This window comes from Wolffia australiana, chromosome 10 (genome assembly GCF_029677425.1).
Source record: "Wolffia australiana isolate 7733 chromosome 10, ASM2967742v1".
Taxonomy (NCBI): Eukaryota; Viridiplantae; Streptophyta; class Magnoliopsida; order Alismatales; family Araceae; genus Wolffia; species Wolffia australiana.
Genome location: NC_135844.1, coordinates 16,505,602 through 16,528,534, shown reverse-complemented (window position 1 = coordinate 16,528,534; position 22,933 = coordinate 16,505,602). Strand labels below are relative to the sequence as shown.

General features: G+C 45.2%; 1 non-coding gene across 1 annotated transcript; it reads right to left on the bottom strand.

Moving 5' to 3' along the window:
* Nucleotides 1-22,027: 22,027 nt before the first annotated feature.
* LOC144709008 (small nucleolar RNA R71) lies at nt 22,028-22,133 on the bottom strand. Its single transcript, XR_013582949.1, has one exon. It is a non-coding gene; the product is annotated as a small nucleolar RNA R71 (small nucleolar RNA).
* Nucleotides 22,134-22,933: the final 800 nt, after the last annotated feature.

Below are 22,933 nucleotides of genomic sequence, written 5' to 3'. Positions count from 1 at the left end.
CACCATCATCGAACGTGGACCACTACCATAGGAGATGCCAACATCAACTACGGATCAAAGATCCGAGCATCATTTAAATTCGATTTGAATTTTACAGTTATTTTAAATTTCTCGTACCTCCGAGGCCTATACATAGGCCCATGTTGTACTGAATTACTTGGTGATTTTATTTTAAAATTGAAATTTTCTTCTAAGAAAAATTTGCCCTAGTATTCTCTCCGCCGCCGCCATCGGTGCACACTAGCCGCCGCTGCCGCGGTCGAGAGGAGGCCTCTGTACTTTTATCGTCACCTGCATGGTCATCACCTGCACGGCTGCACAGTACTACCGCACACAGCCACCACCCATGAAGCCTCCCAGACACCGTCCACGCAAGAGCCATACGCAGTGGCTCCCCCATGTGGCCGCGGCATGCAGTTGCCCACCCACATTGCCGCCGCGCACAACTACTCGCCCATGCGGCTGCCGCGCTTAGTTGCCCATCCACACGCATGCCGCATGCAGCTGCACGCCCACGCGGCTGGCCACATTTTGCATCCCCACGCTTCAGATCCGTTACCCACTTGGATCTGCGACACCCTGACAAAGCACACTTCATTTGCTCCTGCCAACTACGTGTCGAGAACTTCCTACATTGGCTCTTTGATGGCGCGGCACCGTCCGACACCGCAGGACCGTCGCTCGAGGAGCCCGCACCGTCATCAAGCCTGCCGCCAATATGTGTCCAGCGACAAGCCAAAGCGACGACGCGTACGCCCGGGTTCAGATATTCGGCGTGACGACATGCCACCTTCGGATCGCTTTATTTACTAGCTTCTTATTTCCTTTCTTAGTTTCGATCATCTCATCCACGATGTAGAGAGGGGAAGTTCCCACATGAGGATATCTTCCCCTCCCCCCTTAGTGGGCCTTCATAAACCCACCTCTTATTTACTTTTATTTTCTCCTCTTTCCCATTTTGTAGTTAAGAGGGCCCATTTACCTCTCTCCTATAAAAGGGAGAGGTGGGCGTCCTCCTTTGTTACTCTTGAATTTTCATTGAAAAAAGCATAATGTTTGGAAGTCAAAGAGTCAGGTTCGTGAGGGGAGGAAGAAGAAGAAAGAAGAAGAAGAAGGAAGAAGACGAAGAAGGAGAAGGAAGAGAAGAGAGAGAACGCCGCCGCCTCGGCCGGCCTCGCAACCGCCACTCCGTCCTGTTCCACCGCCACACGACCAGCCCCTCCGCCGTCGCTCCGTCCTGATTTACCGCCCCTGACTTACCTCGTCACCGCCACTCCTTCCAGTTCCACCGCCGCACGACCAACTCCTCTGTCGTCGCTCCGTCCTGATTCACCGCCCCTAGACTTGCCTTGTCACCGCCACTCCGTCCTGTTCCACCTCTGCCTGCTGTCATTTTCGCCGCCGCCGCTCGTTCCATCGTCGCCGCCACTGCCCGTGCGACTCTGGTCGCCCTCGTCCACGCCCGTGCGGAGTCCTGCGTCGTGCCGCACCGTCCTCGCACCACGCCCCGTGATCGGTGCCTCGACCTGCGCCCGTGCCATGCCCGGTTCTGTGCCAACGTGGTGCCTGACCCCCTGCCGCGCCCGACCAATGCGCTCCACTCGGCGTCAAGCCTGATGGCGCCCTTCCGCCGCACGCCGCGCGCAGAATCCGACCACGCCCGCGCTCGGCCGCCCTCACCGGCCGTCGCGCTCCCTCAGCGTCGATCCCTGCTGCACCCCTTCGCGCCGCACGCCGCGCGTGGAACTCGATCACGCTTGCGCTCGACCGCACTCACCAACCGTCTGCGCCACCACTTCATCCGCACTCGGCATAACCCTGTGTCCCACCGCTGCCGTTCTCCGGATCTCAATGATACAAGATATCCGTCGCCAGCGCGACGAAGGTACTCCCATCTCTACTGCTGCTTACGTCTCTTACTTTCTTCAGTATACTTTCGATTTGCCTCTTCCGCGCTCGGGTTAAACGTAGGTGATAGTGAAATATGTTGAGAAAACGACGAAGACAATCTATAAGAGAGACTTACCTGCCTGGTACGACTCGGGTCCTCCCGACGTGTGTGAGCATATCAGCGGGGTATTCCTGTTCGGCAACGTACTCGCCCTCGACCCACTCAGGCGAGGCTCGGGAGGTCCGTTTGACCTCACCAGAAGCGATCTTGTCAATCTCTGGAATGGCAACACCGCATTTCGGCACTCGCACGTACCACAGTAGGATTTTTATGCATTTCCGTCATCACTTATACCTGTCCATCAGCATTATCGGACGACACCGACTGTCGTTGTCGGATAGAGTTCCTTATCTGATACCGAGCCATTACCCTCGGTGTCGACCGAGCGACGTCTTGACGACGTCCGGCATCACTCTTTGCACTAGTCTTGTGCCAAAGGTCCATTCTTACCTTTTTGGTGTCGGTATTACTCGTTATGTGTCTAACATCTGTTTTTCCACCGTCATTAGCCTTACTCGAATAGGTTTGAATCTTCCCACGATCGACCATTCAAGATATTGGATTTGGAGCTTTGTTTTCACGGCAGTGGGCGTAAGGCAGTCCTCCCACCCTCGACCAAGGAAATGGGCTGCACCATCAACATTTTTACTGGCTTTAAATGTTCGAAGTCGATCATGTTGGTTTGTGGTCTGTTTTATCCTTCCCTTGTTGAGTTAATCTATCATAGTCGCGTTTGTCCCAGTCATCCTACATCGTTGACTATGCATGACACCATCAGTCCTCTTTAAAAATTTCCAAAACATTCTGCAATCAATGATGATATTTAAAACAAATATATAAATAATAGCTTCCCCATTTCTACTTCTTAGAAACATGAAGATAATCAAGACATTTTTGAAATGAAGCAAGTTATTTATGTTATTAATCTGCAAATTATGGTGTAATGAGTTCGTGATAAAATTATATCGCGAGTATGTAATCTAGACGATAACAATAATTCAGATCAACAAAATTATACATTATGCCTTTCATTTAGATATCCGCTAGGATTATTCAACGTTGAAGAATAAATTTACATATTTATGACTTATTTTCCTAGGCGTTATTGTTATATATTTTATTGATTTTTAAGACGAACCACACTTGACTTTTTAGAGCCAAGTGGATTCCTCACATCTGACTGGATTTTTACTGGAAAAATATAAATAATTAAAATGGTGATCTGGAAAGGAGGAAAAGAGAAAGCCAGGCTATCCCATTAAATAGAATGAGAGGCCTAGTACACAAGAAGCCCATTCAATCCTCCATAAAAATCATGTCAACTAAAGGAAATAATTCTGGAGCTAACACACAATTTGAGTTTCAAAAACCTATTTACAAAATTCAGAAGTAAATGTGGATCAGGCTTAGAAAGCAAGTAATCCTAGTGCTCCAATCCATTGGAATTAAGTCTAGTTGCTGGAAGAGTTACGCCACTTCTATTTAATCTTTTAGCCCAGCGCATTTTATCTCATATTGGACTTCTACTCTTAACTTGTTGTTGGAGGCCAAGTGCATCTAACTTATTTGATCAATTGTCATTGTACCGGAGTACAGATAAAATAGTTTAGGGGTTGTCAATATTATTGTGCAAAGAGCACCATTTAAGCCTTCAGGGGAGTGACAACATGGTTTGTATGACCTCGTAAAAGTTTGTCTTGATTTTGTCGACATTTTATCTATTCTACTTGTTGCCTACGATGGTTATTATATGGCCATCAAGCCAAATCACACCATGATAATTTATCGAAGTTCATTCAATCAATTATTACATTTTTTTATAAAAATAAAATATTATTATTACATGTTCTTGTTTATAATGAGGTCCATGAATACATGCAATAAGATTCTAAATTACGATGACATTACAATAGTGCGATTTCTAGTTTTAAGCAGATAGTTAAAATATTCATATTTGATGAATACTTAAGATGGACATCACATTATCTGAGTAGAATAACACACTTTGGATCCTATTGATAAAGCATTAAATTCAGTAGTTATTTCAAGCAATTAGCACAAGTTTTTGTACTTAAAGAGTTTAAATGGGGTTGTTTTCATGTTTTACCTGTTCATTAAATTTTCCAAGTGAATTCTGATTTTTCCCTAAGTTTATGCTAATTTATCACTTTTATGGAATTTTTTTAAGCTTTGAATAATTATTTTTAAATCAAAAGAGCAGTTTTAATAAGTAATTTTAATATTAATGAATGTAGGGACAAATTCCAAAATTTAATAGAATTTTCATGGACTTTATTGGATTTATAAGGATTTAATCGAGGAAGAAATGAATTTTCAAAGAGGAAAAGGATATATTGATAAGGGAAATATGAGTTGTAAAGCAATTTGTAAACTTCGAGGGGTTTTCCTAACTTTTTGTTTCAATTATGCCCTGAAAACAGCTCTCGGTTGTGATTGTAGGTGTAAAGATAAATGAAAACAAGTACAGAGTTTGATTGCAATTCATTCAGATTTTTTTAATGGTTTATGAAAAAAATGGAGGAGAGAGAACGCGGAAGGGCATATACGCAAATACATTTGGGCAGCTTCAAGCGACAAATAAATGTTTTAAAAAGGACTTCAATGAAAAATGTGAAAGAAGATTTTCAGGTTACCAATGTGGCCGAATCTCGTCCGTCGGATGAGAACCTGATGACACTCGAGGAATATTCCTCTAGGTGGTAATTCATTGCCCGTGCGGTGCATACAAACTGCGCGCACAGGTGGTGACGTGGCTCTTTCTAGTTGGGTCTCGCTATGAAAAATGCACAGCTGATTGCAACTTACATGTACAACTGTTGTTTTTATTATCTTTGTCTCTTTGTTTTTATTTCCAACAGGGGGTACGTGGCGTTCAAGGAAAAAACCCAAAAATGGAGTTCCAATTCTTCCAGCCAATCGGACATCGACACGTCATTGCGTGTGAAAAAAATAAATAATTAAAAAAATGAATTTCAATCCAATGGATAGGATTGGTCCAAATTAATTTATTAATAACTTTTGATATTGAAGTCCGATTGAGATGATTTTTTATTTATTTGATCATCTCAGCCTCCTATCTCTATTTGTATAGTTGTATCATTCAGAAAAATCTGACATTATTTGATAAATATTAATTATCAAATGACCACAAAATGGTTTTTTTACCATGTAACCTAAGTGTAAAAGCAAAATTTTGACAGAAGGAGGTCATTCTAGAGGTGATTTTTTCACAGCTGCAAGATAGAGAGGAGCCTCATCCTGGATCAACCCTGTTTGGTACCATTTTCCTCATTGTATTTGAGATTTTAGTGTAATTTGAACGATTTCTACTGAATTTCTTGGTCGTTATTGTCATTCTTGGTTTGTACTTATAAATTGCTAGTCTCGAGCAAAATGTACAAACCCTTACTAGGATTGAGAAGATAGATTAGGATTTACCTAGCTATTCCAAGTGCACCATAAAAAAAAAAGAATTTTTATTTTTAGGTGATTAAATTACTCCATTATTTTCCAATAGTTTGTAATTTTTGTATTACCAAATCTTCAAAACCAATCAACACCAAATCAAATATTCTCCTTAATTCCTCTACTTGAGTCCGTTGATCCTTTAAAGTGGATCAAAGAGTTCCATTTAGAGCTACCCATTTCTTCTATTCTTCCCATCAAATATTCACTTTGGATTCTGAACTCTGATTGAGATGATTATTTTTTATTGATTTGCTCATCTCGACCTCCTCTCTCTATCTGTTAGGTTTTATTCAGACAAAACCTACCTTAATGGATAAATATTAATTAAATGAACATAAATGGTAACTTTTACCATGTAACCTAGGTATTAAAGCCAAATTTTGAGCGAGGTAGTCATTCTGGAGGTGATTCTTTCACACCTGCAAGACATAGAGGAGCTTTATCCTGGATCAACCCTATTTGGTACTTTTTTCCTTCATTGTATTTGAGATTTTAGTGTAATTTGGACGATTTTTAGTGAATTTCTTGGTCATTATTTTCAATCTTGGTGTGAACTTCTAAATCACTAGGCTTGAGCAAAATGTACATCCCCTTGCTAGGATCAAGAAGAGAGATAGCAAGATTTACCTAGCTACTCCAAGTGCACTATAAAAAATCTAAAAAAGGAAGTTTTTAGGAGATTATATTACCCCCTTTTTACCTAATAGTTAAGAATTTTTGAATTACCAAATCTTAGAAACCAATCAACACCAAATCAAATTTTCTGCTTAATTCCTCTACTTTACTCCTTTGCTTCTTTAAATTGGATCAAAGAATTCAACTTAGAGCTCCATATTTCTTATCCTCTTGATGTAATACGACTCCACCAGGATTGACGGTTCGTATTACCACACAATACCAAATGATGAATTCTTTACGAGTATTTAGATGATATGCAAATCAAGTGAAGATCCGATGAGCAATATACGACATCTATTGATTCGGTGAACAATCAATTTACTTCCACTAAGAGAGAGATTAATCAGAAAAAACTCCCAATGACCCTCAAAACTAATTAAGATGATTACGGTATAAGGGGCGTTTAACGGCCCTCAGTTGTCCCAAGTTTAAAAATCAACGAATAGACCTTAGCCCCAATGAATCCCTAACTCTCAAAAGTGGCTATCCCATATCAATGATCATTTTTGTTCTAAGCAGAGGAATCGATAGGGGATGACTGCACTGCAACAAGTAATAATACTGAATTGTATTGGTGAGGGGAGCAAAAAGATACCAGAATGGTGCGAGTCCACGGCACGAGAACTAGGTGCAATTGAAATCAGGGACGACAGTGAGATGCTGGGCGGTGGATCCCCCGGCGGATGTAGACGTGTCGCTGGTTGGCCGTAGTGCGTAGTTGAGCAAGACGGTCTGTAGGCGTGTTGACAGAGTGGCACGGTGTAGGCCTGCGTGGGTTGGCGCACGAGCGGCGAACTGGCGTGCCGTTGAGGGCAGCAGAATCCACTAGCATGTGGTAGCTCGCGAGAGGGGCTGCCGGCGCGGCGGCCGTGCGGTGTAGGGGCCAGCGCACGAAGGCGGAAGTGCGATGGGAAGCCGGGGCGCACGGACAGGGAACAGGCGAGTGGTAGCCGCCAGTGCACGGTAAGGCGGGTGGGCGACCACGAGATGTCTGCGCCAGAGACGGCTGCAAGCGTGGGGTGGCGTGAGCACCGTCTCGGACGCGAGTGGTGTTGGGCCGGGGTGTGTGCGAGCGACCTCGTGTGAAGGGGTATGTGGTGGGCGATTCTTGGCGATCCGGCAAGGTTGATGATTCGTCAAGAACCCCAAGAAGCAATTAGACCATTCTTGAAATCTTGGTGGTAGGAACGATGACCCCTGGCGTCGGAGAGCTGAGGTGAGGAGGCGAGGTTCACGCGTCCAAGGAGTGATCTCGACGAGGCAACAAAGGCGATGACACTCCGAAGCTACAAATCTTGAGCCTTCAAGAAAGGCTGATTGAACAGGTACGGGTTGTCCCCACGGCATCGAAGCGTCCTCGGAGTGATCTCGTCGAGGTCGTTATCGGCGACGGATCAGGGAGTGTTCTCGACGTGAGGAGAGCGAGAAAACCACATTTCCACAACTATCTAACTTCTATCTAATCACTCTAAGCACTACGGTAGTAAAGAAGAAAGCCTCCTTCACTTGGGGATGCTATCCCCTTATATAGGGAGGATAGGTCCCAAGTGACATGTCTAGGGGAGGAACCATCGAGAGACGTGGTTCGTCCTCTATTCAATGGTTACAAAATAAGAATTGAAAATAACACGGACAAGTCCCAAACACAACGGCACAGTTCGATGGTCCAGTAAAATGAAAATACAATCAAAATAAGGCGCAAATGAAATGTCACTTATGAGGAGTACTTGAATCGGGGATGGCGAGCGTCGGCGCGAGCAGCTCGGTGTGGTTGGACTCGTCCCCTCCCACTGTATATACAATGGATTGTTGATCTTATTGGTATTAGGATAGCAAAACTAAGGACAGGTAGTAGGTGCTCTTTGGAGAATTTTTTATTAAATTGATATGACAAATCACTGAATGTCATTATACCTAAACAACAATCAGGATGATTTATGTCCGGGTTGTATAAGTTAACAATAGATCTGAGGCACAAGGGATATCTTGTGGACATACAACTATATGTTAACCATGACTTACGAGTTTCTAACAACCAGAATCAAATAAGTCTGAGCTCGGTTATAGTATGAAGGTCATAGAGATGCTTTAGGTCAAGACGGGATCATCCATCATTTCTATAAGGCGAAATGGACATAAGGAAGATGATGCCACAAGTCCCTACCAAAGGTAGTGTGGATATTGGAGAAGGCAGTCTCCAATGGTCCCGGTTATGTATCAGTACTAATCGAATGACATATTAGAGTTTGACGATCAACCATACCCAAAGTCATTCGTGAGTCTCACACAGCTGAAGGATAATTCATATGTGATCACTAGTAACGCTAAAGGTTGCATGCCAAATTTCAAAGACTAGTATGCTTTCCAAAGCACTAGGTGTAGCTTGGTACCCATGGCTGATGGCGCGATGCAGCCGAAGCCCCAAGGAATGTCTTTGCAAACGTCACCATCGCCAACGACATCACACCGACTCGCGTTCAGCCTACCTCGCAAGCCAAGGCGATGGCGCAAATGCTCGAATTCAAATATCCGGGGTAATGGGCATACCATCTTCATTTTCTCCGTTGTTTTCATCTGAGTCTCTATTTGTATTTTTCCGCATTTTTTGCCGTCAGTGTTCATCTTATATATCATCGTCCCCCTTCTCTTGTCTTTTATTTCCTTCCCTTTCCCTTTGCGTTGCAGTGAGGGGAAGTCCATTCTATAAGGACTTTCCCCTCCCCCCTCCTTTTTTTATTTCGCTAATGGGCCTTAAAACCCCCTGTTTCCTCTCTTTTCGGGTGTTAGGATGGGCGCCCTAATAACTTGCACTTGTTGTTTTTTTTCTTCCTTAAGAATTTTCTTGTTGAAAAAAGACATGTCTCGTCAAGAGGAAGGAGTAGGAGGCGAGAGGAAGAGAGCAGAAAGGGAGGATCACGGTGGGAAGAATAGGGTCAGGGAGGATCACGCTACCTATCCTCGTTGCCCCTCACCCTCCGAACCTGGGATCTAGGTCAGCAGCAGCAGGTGCAACGCTGCACCGTAGTGGTTCCTCGCCATCTCCACGGCACCTGGCGTTGACATAGCAGCCGCCGGACGTGGCCGACCATTTCCCCATCACTCACAACCCCTTTCCCCTTGGGCGCACGTCATGCTCAGCCGCGCGAGAAGCGCCATCACACCCTTGAGCAGGGACAAGTTGAGTGACAAGTTGAGTGAAAACTACGAGAAGCTTGAGCATCTCTCCTTGGTACGAGTCGGGTCTGCCCGTCATTTGTGGGCAACATCTAGCGGCGCTACTCTATTTGGCGTCGTAGTCATCCTCGTACCTTTGGACGAGGTTCAAGAGGTTTACCCTTCCCCCGCTGGGCGACTCCATTTGTCTTGGGTGTCGGTATTCCTAGCTAGTCCGCACTTGCACGTACCATATACCACGCATCTTGCATTGCATCGTAGCCTATTTCTGTTTAGGGATTTTTGTTCAGACGACACCACCGTCGTAGTCCGATACCATTATCATTCATCGGCACTGAACCATCATAATCAATGTCAACCAGATGATGTCTCCTAAGACGTCCGACATCAACTTGGTATTAGAGCCGGGCTGTGGTCGCTCACACCATGTCTCCGACGCATCATCAGCATCATTTGCATCACATCGCATTTGGAAAACTCATATAGGTACCCTAGGGATGGGCATAGCAGCACGATCGAGCCAAAAGGCCCAGCACAGAGGTTCTACCTCCCGTGATGTTCTGAACTGTCGCATGACGAGAGAGGAAAACCCAGGGCCCTCTCGGAACCCCATCTCGTGACGCGCGTGGTGGGTCTGACACAACCACCTACAGAGCCTGCGCGAATCGTACCCACCGAGTCGGGTGGCCCGAATTGTCCAGGGTACGCAAGCACACCAATGCTCCCCGTGGATGGCGGCAATCATCACGTGGTTCCCCGCGGTCACTAGGTGATGCACCACCTAGTGACATAGAGGATAGGGCGACGACAAGTCATCGACCGCTGCACGGGAAACCTCTCGTTGACGAGACCACACCCCGGACTGCCACCGCCCGTGGCCGAAGAGCAGGATGCGGATGAGGAGGATCACGGCGAGAGCACCGACCTAGGAGGATCTGTCCGAGGAGCTAGGGACATATCTCCGCACCATGGCCACCATGGTTGAGCGCGTGGAGCAGATGCTCGCATGCCCATGGTCCCTAGTACCCGACGCCGCACCGGGGCTTGTGGCTCGAGAGCGAGCCTGCGACCCGCTCTGGGTCGCGCGACACAAGGATCGTCTAAGGAGCCCCTACGACAATGACGAGTATGTGAAGCATGACTAAAATCAGACGAGATGCTACGAGAACGGCGCCCCGTCCGAGACCCCGCACGCGACCCATAGGATGTCTGTGCTTGGGATAGAAGACACCCACAACACGACTATGTCTGTGGGTACGAGGCCGATTGACTGGCCCGCCTGAACAATTACGTCCGACGTTGCGATCATAAGTACGACGCCGACTTACCAGCCCGCTGTGAGAACCCCGTCCGGCCTTGCGATCGTAGGTATGACGCAGACCCACCAGCCCATAGTGACGATTACGTCCGGCCCTACCACGGCCAGTACAAGGAAGCCAACGAGGCTCCTCAATACCCATCACGTGCAATGCCCGACATCCGCACGCCTCGCGCGGGTCATCCCCAGTACTAGGATGACCATGACCGCGAGCTGACCCTGCCTCACCGACATGCCAACCCGCGTCACGAGGATCACCCGGTGCCTGAATGGCACCCTGACGATGAAGAATGTCGACAAGAGGAGCACCGCGCTCGGATCCAGAGAAGCGTGCATGCTGACATCGTCATCTTTGAGGGGTCAAAAAAACCCAAGGAGTTCATTGACTGAGAGTCGAGTATGAACTCCTACTTCTGGTGGTACCGGATGGTGGACGACTTGTGCGTCAAATATGCAGAGACGAGACTTAGAAGGCAGGCCAAGATCTTTTGGAAGAACGAGTGTGTCACCATCGAGCGACGAGGATGGCCTATAACTTCATGGGCCGATATAGCGCATAAGCTGAGGAGCAAGTACATTCCTCGATAGCACCAGATGTCTCGATTCCTCTCATGGCTGGACCTTAGGCAATGTCGGCTCATTATGACAGAATACATCGAGGCATTCGAGGAGTTTTGGATGTGTTGTCGATTCGTGGAGGACCCCGGAGTCATCATCGGACTGTTTGGCCGCGGACTAAGGCCGGCCCTGCACAGCGAGGTTCTTAAATGCAACCCGGCAGAGGTCGACGAGGCATACCATTTGGTAGAACACATGAAGCATCCGCGTGAAGAGCCCGCCACATCTAGTGCCCACACCGTGCGCATGACCCCACCAGCTCGATCCGCACTCGCTCGGATCACACCGCCCGTGACTATACGGGCTACCTAGACCATTGGGAGGCAAGGAACTACCCCCGCTTCCTTCGTTTGATCTACCCCACAAGCTCGGGCTGCCACGAGCAACACTCCAGCCCATAGCATCACCGTAAGTCAAGCACATGTAACGTGCTTCAAGTGCCAGGGAAGAGGGCACCGGGCCAATCAATGCCCCTCATCGGCGCTATTGATTGACGTAAGAGACGTCGAACCTGGCCAGTTGGACGACATGGAGCCTCCACCTGACGACCATTACCATGTGGATGAGGAGTTTGCACTTGAGTACGAGGAACCCGACGGTCAGGTTGGGTACATACAAATCACCGAATAGTTTGCAACCCCACCCATGGCTCCACGAGCTGCCGACCTTTGGCCAACATAGCTGTCGACCAGCCCAGCACTATTAGGGCGCGGCGGCCATCCGGACCGCCCCACCCACTCGGTCTGCCCCAGTAGAGCCAAGACCAAAGCCGATGGTAGATGTGTCACTCCACACCTCGATCGTCTACACCCACGTCAAGATCAATGACAATGTGTGTAAGTTGATCGTAGATAGTGGGAGTTGCACTAATGCCATCTCTGATACGATGGTTACCCAACCAGGGTTAACCGCCAGTCCCCATCTGACTCCCTAGGACATATCGTGGATAGACGCTTCTTTGCTACCGGTGAAGCGTCAATGTCGCGTTCCGTTGAAGGTGAGTGCCTACAATGAAAGCGGCCTCTATGACGTACTCCCTATAAAAGTGGGGAGCAACATCCTAGGCCGTCCTTGGCTATATGACCATGACGTCACTCTAGCCATATATCATCATAGGACGAACACGTGCTCATTCATCTACCAGGGATGGCGGGTTACATGGTACCCATGTACCATGAAGCCGGCAAGCAAACTGGCTACGACCAACCCTGTAGGGTTAGTGGTCGTTTGAGGGCCCTTGTTCGCCCGAGATCTGGGTCGCGAGAGAGATGACACGCCGCTATGCCTCGCTATCACTCTCGACGTTCCCGCAGACCCAACCGTAGTACCCCGACCACCCGAGGTGGAGGCCCTTGTATCAGAATTTGGCGACGTCTTCCCAGATGAGTTACCCGACGAGCTACCGCCGATGTGTAACATTCAACTCGCGATCGACCTCGTGCCTAGTGCGACCTTACTGAATCTGCCCCATTACCAAATGGAGTCATAGAAATATGAGGAGCTTCTACGTCAGGTCCTAGAACTTCTGGCGAAGGGTCTCATCCAACAGAGCCTCAATCCTTGTGCAGTCCCCACTCTCCTGGCCTTGAAGAAGGATGGCACGTGGTGCATGTGCTGCAACAACCCTACCATCAACAAGATAACGTTAAAGTACCATTTTCCCATCCCCCGCGTACAAGTCCTTTTCGCTATGGTGGCAGTATCCACTATCTTCTCGAAGATAGACCTTCGGAGTGGCTACCATCATGTTCGGATTTGTCCTGGGATGAATGGAAGACTGCCTTTAAGATAAAGGATGGGTTATATGAGTGGAGAGTCATGCCATACGTTCTCTCCAATGCGTTGAGTACCTTTCAGCGACTAATGAATGAGGTACTGCGCACGTTTATCGGGAGGTTTGTCGTTATCTACTTTGATGACATCCTCATATACATGTGCACGCGAGAGGAGCATCTCGACCACCTCCAGCAGGTTTGCATCGTCCTTCGGCTCAAACAACTATACGCACACCCTAAGAAGTGTACCTTCCTCACTTCGGAAGTTGCCTTCCTCGGATTTATCATATCCGCCCAAGGCGTTGCCCCGGATACGGAAAAGGTCCGGGCCATTATGTCGTGGCAATCGTCGGCTAGCATCCATGATGTATGGAGCTTCATAGGGCTCGCTACCTTCTATTGGCGATTTGTACAGAACTTCAGTTCTGTCACGGCTCCCATCATCGATTGCCTTCTGGTGGAACTGTTTACTTGGACGCAGGCCGCAGAACGAGCTTTCCAGCACTTAAAGCTCATGATGACCCAAGCGCCTGTCCTCCGCCTACCCAACTTTGGGAAGGTTTTCGAGGTTACCTGTGACGCTTTGTGCATCGGGATCGGTGGTGTACTCAGCCAAGAGGGCTACCCCAACTAATTTTTCAGCGAGAAGCTGAATGAGGCAAGGCTCCACTAATCCACATACGATAAGGATTTCTACACACTCATCTAGGCGCTGAAGCACTGGCGGCACTGCCTACTTTCCATGGAGTTCGTGCTCTTCTCAGACCACGAAAGGCTTAAATACCTGCACTCCCAGCTGAAGTTGAGCAGTCGGCAAGTGAGATGGGTCTAATATCTACAAGACTACTCATTTGTCATCAAGCACAAGAAGAGCAAGGATAATGTAGTTGTTGATGCCCTTAGGCAGAGAGGGCACGTGCTCAATATCATGAAGGTGAAGATCCTCAGATTCGAGACCATCCGGGAAGGGTATGACAGCTGCCCCGACTTCGGGCCTATCATCACAGAAGTTTGACGAGGACCGTCCCGTGACTTATGGGATTACGTCATCACCCACAATTGCCTGTTTTACCAAAACAGGTTATGCGTGCCTCGCACGTCTCTCCATGACTTCCTCACATGGGAATCTCACGTCAACGGTCTTAGCAGTCACTTTGGTCGCGACATGACCACCACGGTCGTAGAATATCAATTCTACTGGCCCTCGCTAAAACGCGACACTAGCAACATTGTTTCCCAATGCCGCATCTGTGCCTTGGCCAAGCAGGTTAAGAAGAGCACCGGGTTATATACCCCACGGTCGATGCCCAAGCGTCCATGGGACGATGTTAGCATGGACTTCGTCCTAGGGTTACCCCGGACCACGCGATGCCACGATTCCATCATGGTCGTCGTTGACTGGTTTTCAAAGATGGTGCACTTCATGCCTTGCGCGAAGACGTCTGCCACCATGCAGGTTGCACAATTATTCTTCGGGAGATTGTGCACCTCCACGGCCTGCCAGCTTTGATCGTATCTGACTGAGACATTCACTACACTAGCTACTTCTGGAAGACTTTCTAGAGCCTCCTCGACACAAAACTCCAATTCTCCACTACATGACATCCTCAGACAAACAGTCAGACAGAGGTCGTCAATTGGAGGTGCCAGTCAGGTCAGGCAAGCCACCCGCACGGATCATCTCTCACATAGGCAAGTCACCCACGCAGGCACTCGGTGTACGTTGCCTACACGCGTGCAGGGGGCCGCCCACGCAGGCCACTACCCGCATAAGCCACGGCCGCGCATGCCACCCGCCCATGTGCCGGTCGCCTGCCCTATAGGCCGCCACCTGCATAGGCTTCTTGCCCACGCATCAGATGCCCTCTCGCACAGGCCGTCGCTCACGTCTACCCACTCCGCCATCCTCTTCCTTGCGCTTACCTCACTTCCAACGATCGTCTGCGAACGCGCCCTCTACCACTCACGTGCACAGCCGCCTACATCCAATTGCATTTGTCTCAATTCCGTCGAAGTCATGCTCGCTCCATCAACCGATCCTCCCTTTTTTATGCTCGTCAGCAATGCTTCAAGAATTCCCCGCAACCTCATCGTGCACTATCTGGTGCTGAGGTACTTCTATACTCTTTTGTGTCCCATTTTCTTCATCTATTGTTCCTCGAGAGTTTATCCACTGTCGTCGGGTGTGATTTAGATTTTGACTTTTAAAAGCAACTAGTTGAATAGGTTTTTGAATCTTCTAGCGGACGATCGTTCAAATTAATTGATTTTGGTACTTGGCATCATCCTGGTGGTTGAAGACAATACTCTCGCCCTCGATGAGGAAATGGGCTACACCATCACTATTTCATTGGATTTCATCCTTCGGAATCGATCGTGTGATTTGTGGTCTGGTTTTATCCTACCCATCTCCTAATTATCCTAGTATCCTGCACTCATTGTCATCGCGTCCTAAACAAGATGATCTGATTCCTCTTGAGGCTAGAACACCAAGCCACGATAGGAATCGTCGAGATGATTTCTATCCACCTTAGCATAGAACCCGGGCCGTGATAGGAATTGTCCTTCGCAGAACGATCCCTATCTACCTGCAGATAGAAACCCGGTACAAGATGGAAATCGTCCTCCACGAGACGATTACTATCTACCGGGGGATAGGATCCTAGATTGTGATAGGAATCATCCCCTGTGGAATGATCCCTATCCGCCTGACGATAGGCGCCGAGGTTGGAATAGGAATCGTCCTGAACTAGACGATCCCTATCCTCCCAAGGATCCGGCATCACCTCGTGATTATTGACGTATGGATCATGACAATCATTGGCAGCAGATTCAAAGGAGTGTCAAAGTTGATGTTCCATATTATGAGGGATCTAGGGACCCTAAAGAATATCTAGATAGGGAGTCTAAACTCAATAGTTATTTCAAATGGTACGATATGCTTGAGTGGCAGAAAGTTCAGTATGCCGAAATGAAGTTAGGGGCCAAGACACAATTTTCTGCGAGAACCTTGAATTTTCAATCTATAATTGAAGAGAGGCACCTATAGACACGTGGCCCCAAATGAAAGACAAATCGCATGAGAAATATGTCCCTATTGCTTATTTAGATAATCTCGTAGATCAATGGCATAAGTTACACCAGGGCAGGCGCCCCGTGTCCGACTACATTACTCAATTTGAGAGATTTTATATGAGATGTCGAGTTGAGGAGAATCCCCGAGTTGACATATCTCGATTTAGAACTGGACTTGATCCATATTTGGAGACAGAGTTACTTGTTCAAAAGACTGCTACACTCGAGCAGGCCTATCATATTCTAGAAGATCTTGAACTATGCTAGACGTTATACAACACTCCTGTCGTTAGTGGCTGTCCTACCCTTGCCGATCATGCTAATTCCTCCTACTCCAACAGAATTGCTCCGCGTAACCTGCCTCTAGCTCTCCGAGCACTGATACCTACTCCGAATCGTACTTCCACTTAACATCGTGCTCCAGCCCCCACACCACAATCATCTGCTCTGATAAACCCTAATTCCCGTACCTCCTCTTCCCTCGACTCCACCACGAGAGCTCCAACTCAACCCAATCCAGCACAAATGGTCTGTCTGGCATGACTTGCTTTAAGTATCAGGGACGGGGTCATAGAGCCTCTCAATGTCCCTCCCGAGCCCTACATATAGGTCAAGAATCTATTGATATTGAACCTACCATAAAGAGCAACCTATCGACGAAGAGGAGTATAGGGTAGATAACTACGTCGTAGATGAATTCATGCACGAAGATGGTTTGGTGAGCTTCACTGGTATCACTGACTGCCCACCATCCCTTCCTTGACGTGATCCATCTACATCAGTTAGGGGAATTGTTCGATGCAACCTTACCCAACCATCCACTGATGATTCCCCATTGAGGACGTCCATATTCTACACTTACTTTAAGATTGGTGATAAGATGTGCAAGACGATCGTAGACAATGGTAGTTGTATCAATGCTGTCTCCGATGTTATGACCTCATGTTTGGAATTACTGTTGATTGACCATCCGTCCCTATTATTTATCACGGATCGATGCTACATCGATCCATGTGAAGAATCAATGTCTCCTTCCTGTCAAAGTCCAATCATACGAAGAAGACGTATTGTGTGATGTGTTACCCATGAAGGTCGGAAGCATTATCCTTGGTCACCCATGGCTATACGATAATGATTTACACATTTTCGGTACGAGTAACATTTGCTCATTCATCTATCAGGGTAAGAAAATTACATTGCACCCATATACACACAACCCACAAAAACCTTCACCGAAACCTACGTCATTAGGTCATGCATTCTCAACGGGCGCCAATTTCAGAAAGAGATAGATAGCGAGATGTCTATTAGTCTAGCTATGATTCCCGATCATTCCTCTAAAAATTCCACACCCCCACCACTGGAGGTTTCCCAATTACTAGCTGAATTTGAGAGCGTCTTCCCCGAGGATTTATCCAAGGATCTACCACCTATGCGTGAAATTCAGCATGACACTGATTTCATTCCTGGGTCATCCTTGGCAAATCTTCCCCATTATTATATCAATCCCACGGAATATAAGGAACTTCAGCATCAAATCCAAGAGTTCTTGGACAAGGGATTTATTCAGGAGAGCCTTAGCTCATGCGCCATACCTGCATTGTTGGCTCCCAAAAAGGATGGGAGTTGGCACATGTGTATTGATAGTAGAGTCATTAATAAGATCACCGTTTAGTATAGGTTTCCAATCCCTCGCATTGATGATATGTTCCATATGATGGCTGGTTCAAAGATTTTCTCAAAAATTGATCTAAAGAGTGGTTACTATCAAGTCTGAATCCATCCTAGGGATGAGTGGAAACCACATTTAAAATCAAGGATAGCTTATATGAGGGGAAAGTCATGCCTTTTGGCTTGTCTAATGCTCCTAGTGTCTTCCAGCGATTGATGAACCATATCCCTAGACCATTCATAGGAAACTTTGTTGTGGTTTATTTTGATGATATACTCATTTATAGTAAATCCAAGAATGATCATGTCCATCACCTACGCCTAGTATGTGAATTTTTAAAGGTCGAACAATAATATGCCCATCCAAAGAAATGTCGTTCCTTGTTGTTCATGTCTCATTTGTTGGCTTTATCTTATCGGTACAAGGTGTATCCGTAGATCCAGCAAAAATAGTTGCCATAACCCAATGGCCGACTCCTAGAAATGTCCATGATGTTCGTAGTTTCCATGGTTTAGTGACCTTCTATCGACGCTTCATTTCTAACTTTAGTACCATTATGGCATGCATGACCGAATGCCTAAAGGGTAATCATTTTGAGTGGACTGCATTAGCACAGAAATCCTTTGAGGATATAAAGATTAAGATGACACAAGCTCCCATCCTACGTTTACCAGATTTTAGTAAAGTATTTGAGATTGCTTGTGATGGATCTGGATTAGGAATTAGAGGGGTGTTGAGTCAGGAGAATCATCAATTGCATTCTTTTGTGAAAAGTTGAATGAGACCAAGCTAAAATACTCTACTTATGATACAGAATTCTATGCCATTGTTCAATCCCTACATCACTGGCGACATTATTTGCTCTCTAAAGAATTCATTCTCTATTACGAGCAGGACGCATTCAAGTATCTCCATTCCTAACAGAAGTTAAATCCTTGACATGTTAGATGGGTCGAATACATTCAATCGTACACTTTTGTCCTAAAGCATAAGAGAGGCGTCGAGAACAGGGTTGCAGATGCGTTAAGTAGATGAGTCCATCTTTTGAATGCCATGAAAATTGAGGTAATTGGTTTTGACCAAATAAAAGATCTTTATACAGATTGCCCAGACTTTGCGCCTATCATCTAGTCCTTAGGAAAATATCCTAACCTGAACACCAAAGACCATATTCTAGAAAAGGGATTCCTATTCTAGGACCGCCGTCTATGCATTCCACAGACTTCTCTTAGAGACTTCCTTGTTTGGGACACTCACGTCGGAGGCCTAAGTGGTCACTTTGGGCGAGGTAAGACGATCGGCCACTGTTTAGCATAAATTCTTTTGGCCTTACCTAAAATGAGACGTAGCCAATATTGTATCCCAATGTGCTCTCGCTAAGAAGGTAAAACAAAACACAGGTCTCTATACTCCCCTACCGGTCCCTCATAACCCTTGGGATGACGTGAGCATCGACTTTGTTCCAGGACTTCAGAGAACTCTTAAGCGTCATGACTACATCATGGTTATTCTAGATCATTTTTCAAAAATGGCCCATTTCACTCCATGTTCTAAAACTTCTGATGCTTCTAATGTTTCTCAACTCTATCCTAACGAAGTTGTCCGCCTACATGGACTTTCATAAAACCCTAAATTCGGTCTTTATTTCATGCTATTAGAACAATTTTATGCATTTAAAGAGCTTAAATGCGGTTGTTATCATGTATTTACATAAATTTAATGTTTTCAAATGATTCCTGTTTTTCCCTAAATTTCTGTTAATTATTATGAATTTTAAGGGATTTATTTGCGCTTGAATTAATTATTTTTGAATGAAAATGGAAAGTTTAATATTTAATTTCAAGAATTATCAGTACAGGGATGAATCAGTGAATTTTCTAGAATTTTCTAGACCTTTTTAGGATGTTATCGGATTTTTCTGAGATTTATGTGAGGAAGAAATACATTTTTATTAAGGAAAAAAAAAGAGTATTAATATTATTTTTAAGCTTTAAAGGGCTTTTTGTAAATTTTCGTTGCAATGATGCCCTCAAAAACAGCTCTCGGTTGTGGTTGTAGAAATAAAGATGTCATTAAAATTTTTCTAGGGTTTTATTGCAAATGATTTAATATTGTTTCAATATTTTTAGGAAACAACCAGAGGAGAGAGAGTGCGCAAAGGGCATATACACAACGACCTGTGGGCAGCGTCACACGGAAATTCCAATTTTTAAGAAGGATCTTTTTACAAAAGCGCAGGGAAGTTTTCGACTGACCGACGGTGGCCTCATCGTGGCCGTTGGATGAGAATCCGACTGCGCCAGATGAGGACCAGCGCTAGGAGGTAAGTTCACCGCCCGCACGGTGCGTACAACGCACATGCACAGGCGGTGACCTGGAAAATTCTGAATGGAAAGAGTGAAGAAGGAATGCACACGTACGTGCGTATCAGAAAGCATACAAATCGCGACGACTGAAATTTTTCTTTGTTTGTATTTATACCAGGGGGGTACGTGGCGCAATGAGAATGCACGCACCTGGAGAAGTTGAAAGGTCACTGGCCAATCAGAGGACGAGACCACAGGGCACGGGTTAAAAAAATTATAAATAAATGGATTTAAATCCAATGGCTAATATTGGTTTAAATTTATTTATTCATAACTTTTGATTTAGAGGTCTGATTGAGATGATTTATTTATGGATTTGCTCGTATTAATCCCTTCTTTCTATCTGTATGGTTGAGACCAAGCCTACTTTGAAAGATAAAAATTAATTACTAATTAAGGGTAAAATGGTAATTTTTAACATTAAACCTATGTATAAAAGCCAAATTTCCAGAGGAGGGGGTCATTCTTGATGGTTCTCTATCACATCTGCAAGACAGAGAGGAGCCCCAGCCTGGATCAACCTGTTTGGTACCTTTCCCTTCATTGTATTTGAATTTGTGGTGCATTTTGGATGATGTTAGTTTAATTTCATGATTGTTCTTCTTGATTCTCGTCTGAATTTCTAAATCGCTTGGCTTGAACGGCATGTACAAGCCCTAAGTAGGAGATAGAGGAGTAATTAAGAAATTTAACTGGGTATTCAAGTGCATTTCAAAAGAAAACTAAAAAAAAACTTTAATTTTCAGGATATTAAGTTTTTTTTATTTTTTATTATCCAATAGTGTAGTTACTTCTGAATTATCAAACCAACAAAACCAACCAACCAAATCTTTCAAATGAATTCTTTTCTTCTTAACCTCTCTAATTGAATTCTTTGATCCTTTCAATTGGATCAATTAATTAAACTTAGAGTCCCCCTTATTTATTCAACTCTTCTCATCTCTTCTACCTCCCTCTCTAACTTGTTTGTCTAATTATGTTGATTTGATCTTCATTGAATATCAGATTGATTCTAATTAAGGTTAAATTATCAAGAAAATCATCGAATTGAGCTCCTTACTAGCATCCCTTGGACGATACCTCTACTCATCATTGTACATCTTAAGTGAGGTTTTATAAATTTTATTGTATGAGCTAAGAATTGATAACGACAAGGGTTGAAAATTGCATAAAATTCACCCATATTTTTTTGGCTTATCAATTGGCCCCATTGACGGGGAGGCAACGCTAAGGAATTCAACCAACTTTTATTTATAAAAGAAAATTTGGCAGGTGTTAATTGAATTGCTGATAAGTATCTTTGTTACAAGTTTTAAATTAAAAGGTGATTTGATGGCTAACGACTAATGGGTGTTTGAGTTTGAATTAGTGGTTTTGTATGAAGCTTAGGTCTGGATTTGAATCAGAGAGCAGTGACAGATATTTGCCAATAGCAAACTCCCCCACACCAAATCACCCTTCACTGAACCTACATTCATAGAAGAGACGTCAACTAGAATTCTACAAATGGACCCTATAGGGAATGGAGTAGGGAACCCTGAAGTAGTTAACAAAGGACGAAGGAGGATTAGAGAATATTCAACACCAACTGAAACTTCCATTTTAACTAGGATATCTGCCCCTATTGGAGATGATGTGATGTTTAGAATAAACACACACCAATTTCAGTTACTACCATCCTTTTTAGGGAAGGCAAATGAAGAGCCATATGATTTTCTAGAAAAATTTTATGAAGCCTGTGATAGTTGTACCTACCCTAAAATTTCTAAAGAAGTAGCAAGAATGAAATTATTCCCTCATGTCCTTAAGGATAGAGCCAAAGATTGGTTTAGAACATTGGGGAAAAACTTCAAATCCTGGAATGAGATGGAAAAAGTTTTTTAAAGAGACATTATACAATAGCAAGGACGAATTCCTTCGGAAGAGAAATTAGGAATTTTCAGCAGGGAAATGACACTTCTAGTGAAGCTTGGGAAAGATTGATGGGGCTCATAAGAAAATGCCCCCACCATGGCATTCTCAAATGGGAGTTGGTTCAAATATTTTATGAAGGATTGAATGATGTTGAAAAAGGAAGAGTTGATATTTCAAGTGGAGGAGCAATAACAGACATGTATGAAGATGAAGCTATGACCCTCCTTCAAAAAATGTCAGACAATCTAGCCTACCACCAAGACGCTTCCGATCATGTGAGGGTCACCCCTTGAAAAGGTGGATTACTAGATATTAGAGGGGTTGAACCTCAGATCACTATGGATCGAATTGAAAAACAGATCGGTGTCATGATGGGAAAAGCAACGGAGAAGATGAATGAAAAAATGATCTCATTGTGACAAGGGCAGAATAGTGGCGGATCACATTACCAAATAAATCGATGTGAGATATGCTCAAGCGATAGCCACACGGGAGAAGAGTGCCCAACGATTTCAGAGGTGAATTCTATAAGCAGGCAGGAGATGCACAATGGTCAGTGGGCCCCTAGAGGAAACTTAGGAGGACAAGGATGGAACAATAATAATTGCCCACCTCAACAGCAATTCCAACCGAAGGCAAACCATCCACAACAACAACAACATTATCAACCTTACTGAAAATTTTCAGATCCCACTTATGCGACTCTCACCAAGGTAATTGAAGAGCTTCAACAGGACAAGAAGAGGATGATCAAGCTTCTTGAAGAAATGGAGGAGAGGCATTGGCGAGAGATGGATAAGCTCAAGGTAGAGGTGGGACTTCACATCAGTCAACAATTCATGCACGGTGGAGCACCACAAGGTACTTGTGAAGACTCCACAAAGATGGGCCCAAAACCAGGTA